The sequence below is a fragment of the Halichoeres trimaculatus genome, unplaced genomic scaffold (genome assembly GCF_033239565.1).
Source record: "Halichoeres trimaculatus isolate MK-OKI-2021-1 unplaced genomic scaffold, fHalTri1.1 fHalTri1_scaffold_8, whole genome shotgun sequence".
Taxonomy (NCBI): domain Eukaryota; kingdom Metazoa; phylum Chordata; class Actinopteri; order Labriformes; family Labridae; genus Halichoeres; species Halichoeres trimaculatus.
The window spans coordinates 11,036,676-11,043,441 of NW_027437186.1; positions in this window are offsets into that span (position 1 = coordinate 11,036,676).

Consider the following 6,766-nt stretch of genomic DNA (forward strand, 5'->3'; position numbering starts at 1 on the left):
TTCTTTCCCTGGTGCAGCTGAGCCACATGATGGTGCATCATCAAAAATCGGGGGGGGGGGGGGGGGGGGGCTGTGGCACAGCGGTCACCACATTTATAAAACTGCAGCAGTCAATGAATGGAGGAGGAAAAAACCAGAGTATTGATCTTTTACACTGGTATCATTCAATGTCAATACCAACGTTGGTATCAATATTATGGATGTTTGGATTGATCTGCCTGCCTCTAACTGATAGAAGCAACTTGTTTGATCCTGCAAAATCTTTTGTAGGCCTCCGTCTTTGGTAGGTCATGCACATATTTCACAAGCCAGCAATTACTAAAAAACTGCCAGTGAAAATGCAAATAGCTGAATCTGACCCAGAATTTGCCAGAAACACTCTGGTCAATCACTGCATATACACGGCACATGCTGCAGTCCGTCTGCTGAGCGAGCCACTAACGGCTGCTCCTGGCTGTTACGCTGGGAATCTATTTTGCCGGAGTGTGCTGCAGAAACGCGTCAATCACAGCAGAGAAGATCGTACCAAACAAGAAAACAGACACAAAAACAATCGGTATATCAGATCATTTCAAAACAAAGCTCCATGTTCTGGCTCCTGATCGTAGATCTCATCCTTGTTTTTCAAAACCATGTCACTGGCACATGGCCAGAAGTCATTAGCAAGTCAGATCCAGAGGAAATCTGATGTTATGGACTGGGATAAGTTCATCTTGGAGGTAGAAAACTTTATACACTACACAACACAACACAGTCTTTCTATAAGGACGAGAAAAGGAAAGGCAAAGGCATGGACTGAGATTTTTTTTAAATAATGTTACGTGTAAATCCGCAGGCTGCAAAATATGCATCAGGGGTCACCAACCTTTTTGAGACCAAGGGCTACCTGACGGCAAATGAGTGGCACGGAGGGCTACTTGTCCATTGATAAAAATGTTTGGATGGAGTCAGGGTGACATTTTTTTTGGCTGGAATTTTTGGTAGTTTTGTGCTGTAAATCAATGCTAACTGGGCTTCTCTCAGTAAGCATGTTGGGAAATGGGGTGATAGTTATTTCAGCGTGCATGTTAACAGTTGGTGCGAGTGGCGCTTGACATGCTAAAAAAATCTAGAGAACCGAAGGCTTGTCTTTTTTTCTATATGCTACTCATAAATCACAGCCAAAAGACATAAAAAATGATGATGACTGTATTGGCTCGTAAAAGCCTTCTCATCCCCCTTTTTAAAAAAATGTATTCTTTTAAAAATAAAGTTAGTTGTGTTTTTATTATTCTGCCATAGACTGGCGGTGTTTCCCCCCTGTGCTTTTATTCTGAAGTTCTGTCTGAAAGAAAAATATTTGGTGAATTGAGTCTGAAACAGTGTAAAGTACCTGTTGATGTTATCAAGATTGTTTTGTTGGAGTTATGCCCCAAACACCACTTCTGTATATGTATGACAAACAGCCTGTTAAGAGAGGTTAAAATATACATTTTATATTCAAAGAGGATGACATGCCCCTTCACAGTGTATTGTGATGAATCTGTCCTGATCACATTTTAAGGCGAAGACTTTTGGAGAGTGAATAGTTTTTGGTCTAATGTGGGTAAAAAAATAAGTGAAGGAGACAAGACTAACTGGGGCCATATTCATTTGTTCCTTTTCCAACACTTATCCGGGTCAGCAGCGCTATCAGCGAAGACCAACGGCCCCATCCACAAGCTCCTCTGAGGGGATACCAAGGCGTTTCCAGGCCAGTCAAGAGATATAATCTCTTCACTGTGTCCTGAGTCTACCCTGGGTTTCCTTCCGGTTGGACATGCCCGAAACAGCTCCTCAGGGAAGTGTCCAGGAGGCATATTTATTTGGTATAACATGATACAGACCTGATCAAAAAGTTTATAAAAATGGCCGTCAGTTCCAGACAGTTGATGCCCTTCCTGAAGCCATCTTCGCAACTTGGAGCAATGTTCCCAAAAGCTTCCTGGAAACACTCGCATTAAGCATGCCCGAACAAGAATGGTGGAGCCTCTCATTACTGAGTCCTACTGAGAAAAACTTTTGTTCTGGTTTGGAGAGTTTTTTAGTAATTTTTTGAGCGATGGTCTTAAACTTTTGATCAGCTGATTGAGCTGTTGTTTTCAAAGCGCTTTGTGTAACACTCCCCCTTCTTGCTTTTGCATATTGTAGCTCTACTTAAAACCTCATTAAGATCCAAATGGGCAAAATTATTCTAGCAATTTTTCTACTGGTCTTAAGATTTTGATCAGGTCTGTATACAGAGTGGACAATCTTGTTCAAGTAGAATTGATCTTTTGTGTGCAGTCTACAACCTCTGATGATTGGGAAGAAATCATTTCTACATAGCTAATTTTCAGCTGAGCAATGAAAAACTGTTCTCGGTGCTTACTATGAGCTAGCAGACGTGAAAATGATCATTTCTGTAATACAGCAAACAAATCAACAAAATGTAGTAAATGAAATCATATCACCATATGGTGCAGACATAACTATGACATCTACTCAACTTGTGTAAAATAACCTGACAGCGAAGTTTAACACAGCATTAATCATTACCAGCTCTGAAATACTCGTGTATCAGCTTTTTCCTACTGAACTCTTCCTGCAGTAGTCGAGTGGAGAGGGAATGAGCACCATCTTGTCCATTTGAGGACTGTCCTCCACTTTGCAGCTCTTCTCTAGATTTCCCTCTTGGGTTTGTTTTTCCACTCAACTCTGAGTCTCACTGGAACAACCACAGTAACCAATTCCACAGGTCAGTGCTCAGGAAAACCCACTGAACCTGTAATAGACGCGCGGGATGAGATTAGATTGTTTTGACAAGAAGGCCTTAGTGTTGGAGACTTTAATTGTATATATGTGTATATATATATATATATATATATATATATATATATATATATATATATATGTGTGTGTGTGTGTGTGTGTGTGTGTGTGTGTGTGTGTGTGTGTGTGTATGTATATATATATATATATATATATATATATATATATATACACACACACATATATACAATATATATATATATATATATATATATATATATATATATATATATATATATATATATATATATATATATATATATATCACACACACACACACACACACACACACACACACACACACACACACACACACACACACACACACACACACACACACACACAAACACACAAACACTCATGGAAATATGCGTGCATAGGAGTTTTAAGTTGATTTCTCCTGCTTGTTCATTAGTTTTCCCCTATCTTTCTGTTGCTCACACACAATATATGTTTTCTCCACCAAAACTTGAAACCTCTTTTTTGACTCTTGTCAGCAAAGCTAAACTTGGCATCACTTCCTCAAAGCAGTGGCCAAAGCAAAATGCAGAGATCTGTGGGTAATGAATCCTCATTCACGCACTGATTACTGAGCTGTGACACACTGGCCTCCACCAGATCAAAGACGGGGCAGAGGCAGAGACAGCAGGAAGGTGAATCACTGCTGAGGAAGAGTTCGACACTGACGTGGGTCTCACCTTCAACTCAACATGAAAGTAGCACATAAAATATGTTAACTATCTGTTTGCAGTGTCACGTCAAGTAAACCAGAAAACTTCGCTTCAAAGTTGTGTAGCTGTGTTTAAATTGATATATAACAAGAGTAAAAAAAAAAAAAAAGGCTGTTTGTATGACAGAACGACCAGAGGGTTTATGGAAACACTACTGAAAAATAAAAAATAATATAAAGTAGCAAAAGGAAGCAAGGTGGTGCAGTGGTTGTTGCTGTTATCTCACTGTAAGAAGGTCTTGTTCAATTCCCAACTTGGCAGGAGCCTCTATGTTTGGAGTTGGCATGTGTCTGTTGTCTCTGGGTTGTCTGGAGAACTCTTTAATAAAAAAAAAAGAAGAAGAAGAAGAAAAATTACATCATTTTAATTGGTCTGAATTGTCTTCAAAAATGCTGTGAAGAGCATTTGTTTTAATTTGACTGCAGCGACACCTTTTGGCTCAGAGTCTCACACACACTGTCGTGGAGACATGAATTTTAACCAGGTGTGTGGTTTTTTTTTTGGAATTAGATGGAGTTTGGAACGAAACAATTTTTCTTTTTCCAAGACAATTTTTCACTGGATAAAACAGGGCCCAGGTAAGGTGTTTATCAGTCCACTTGCGTAGCACTGTTGTTTGAAACGTGACATCAAACAGACATTGCAAGTTTGAACTGTACATCACTAGCCCACCAAATGTAGCGCTACTAGCAACCCAGTGCTATGATGTATCCATACGCTGACATGACAACAAGCAAACCGTCAGTTTGTACAGTAGTTTAGTAGCTGTCTTTATTTAACAATGGCAGCCTGGTGCTGTGAGATGTGACTGTGATGTGTAACATCTGTGAATCCTGGTTAGCTATGTCCTGCCAGTTATCTACCAAGCAGAGCTAACATAAGCTATAAATCAATGGTTCTTCTCAACTCAATCGGGACGCTAAGATGTAGCATTTCGAGATAACCTCTATTGGCACTGGTAATCTCATTGTAAAGTGTAGATTACGGTCAGATCATCTAGATGGAGACTTTCTAAAGATCAATTGCAAGCCTCTTTAATTGTGTGCGCATGAATGATTATCTGTCTGTATGTGTTAGCTCTGTGACAGGCAGGTGATCTGTCCAGGGTGTACCCCATCTTGCCCCAGTGGCTACTGGGATGGGCTCCAGTGCCTAACCATACAGGAAAGGTAAAAGCAATGAAAGATAGTGGATTAATGGAAAAGGACCTAAGAATAATCCCAAACCTAACTGTATAAATCCAAGGGTCCTCCTCTGACTGTTGTTTTTCCTAGCTTTCCATGGCTATCTTTTTCTTTTAAACTTTGTTTGATGTCAGTATCAACATTTTTTCCTACTTGATCAATATTATACAGTAAACATACATTTTCATCAGTTGAAATATTCCAGTGTGGAGAAACATGATTCTAAAATCCTCCCTGCTGCTTTGTTCAGTATTTGAAACAAAGACTAGATCCTTGAATCTTTGTGCTGTGCTTCACCCTTAAGTGAAGTAAATAAGTTTAAAGAAGAATTAGCGTAAAAATTTGTGATTAATAATACATGTCTGTACAAAGAGAGCGTATTTCACACTGGGGTCAAATTCCTTTTACTGTTCACTAAGATAATTGGTGAATGAAGACTGTTCTGATTCTGAAAGACAACAACAAACAATGACATGGTGACTCAAAAGAAGTCATTGAGAGTTTGAGAAGGTTGATGTAAAAGTAATTCACTGAATGGAGACTCCATCTGTTGTAGTTCTTGAGTTTGTACAATGATTCACAGAAACAAAAGAGAAAAAAAGCTGAGCTACGAAATAGAAAAAGGTCAAAGTTTGACCTCTAAAATAAAGGCATATTGATGTACAGTTTATTGATGTGCTCAGCTGCTTTAACATCTTTAAACTGATTACAGACAGTTAATTAGCTTTTCTTTCTTTCTTTCTTTCTTTCTTTCTTTCTTTCTTTCTTTTATTTTTTGTGTACTCCACCTCTGACCACAAATTTTAGTTGCCAAAACATAAAAGCTACACTTGATCGGATCCGGAGGAAAATGTAGGACTCTTCCTTGGAGATAAAAAAAAAAAATCCTGAGCAGCAGGACTAAAACTAAATCTATTTTTCTTTCTGTTAATTGCTTTTTATAATCAGAAAAAAAAACAAAACTGGGATGTGGTGATCGAACACCTCAAAGCAGGAACATGATGAAATTGTTGTTGATGTCAATAACATATTTGTAACTTTTTTTCTTGATCAAGATAAATTTGAATGACCACCGTACACTGGAAAATGACACAACGATCTACTGTTTTAAGCTTGCATTGTTCAGAGATAGAATATTTAGAGCAACTTCTATTGCTGTAACAAATAAAATCAATGAAGTTTCTGAGACCTTTGTCATTTAAATTCATTTTGAACCCAGATTAAAGTTTTAAGTTGACCAAAGTCTAGACACAAAGAAAATAAATAAGCTCATTAAAGTTTGCAGGACTGTACGGCGGTGCAGTGGGTGGTGCGGTTGCCTTACAATAACAGCTCAAGCAGCTTAGTTTGCAGCATTTTATAACTGTGAGTGAAGAGGGGATGTAGTTGATATGAGACTCTGCTGTACTTCTAGATGTACAGCAGTGGCACAGGTTCCCTGTGCTCCACATGACATGGATTGTATGTCTGTGTGTCATAGCATAGACCAACTATATGTGCTCCTCGTGGCACCAATCAGCTGTCTATGCTCTATGGAAAATAACTCAATATCTTTTTACACTAAATTTCAAAATTGGCCAAAATAGCATGATAGGCCAGTCAAAAATTTTATTTAATATATTAACCATTAGGCACACACTGCAATAATCAATAGGTACCTTGTGCCATGGAGCACAGACCATCAGTCAGTGCCGTGGGGCTCAAACAACCTGTGTCCCCTGAAGAACAATATTTCAATGTACAGCAGAGTCTCATATCTACTGCCTTCCCTCTTCACTCAGTTACTAAAGTTATGAAACTAGAGCTGATTTTTGTTGTGACAGCATTAGTAACTATGAGTGAGGAGGGAGTGCTGTGGATATGAGACCCAGCCGTACTTTAAAATGTTATTTATTTAGCTGTTTTTTATCATTACATTTACGTAATTCATAAGGCAAATTTAATGATATACCATCTTTCAGTTTTGATTAAGGTCAACTTATTATGTTTTATAATGATATGCAACATTTTTAACATGACTAA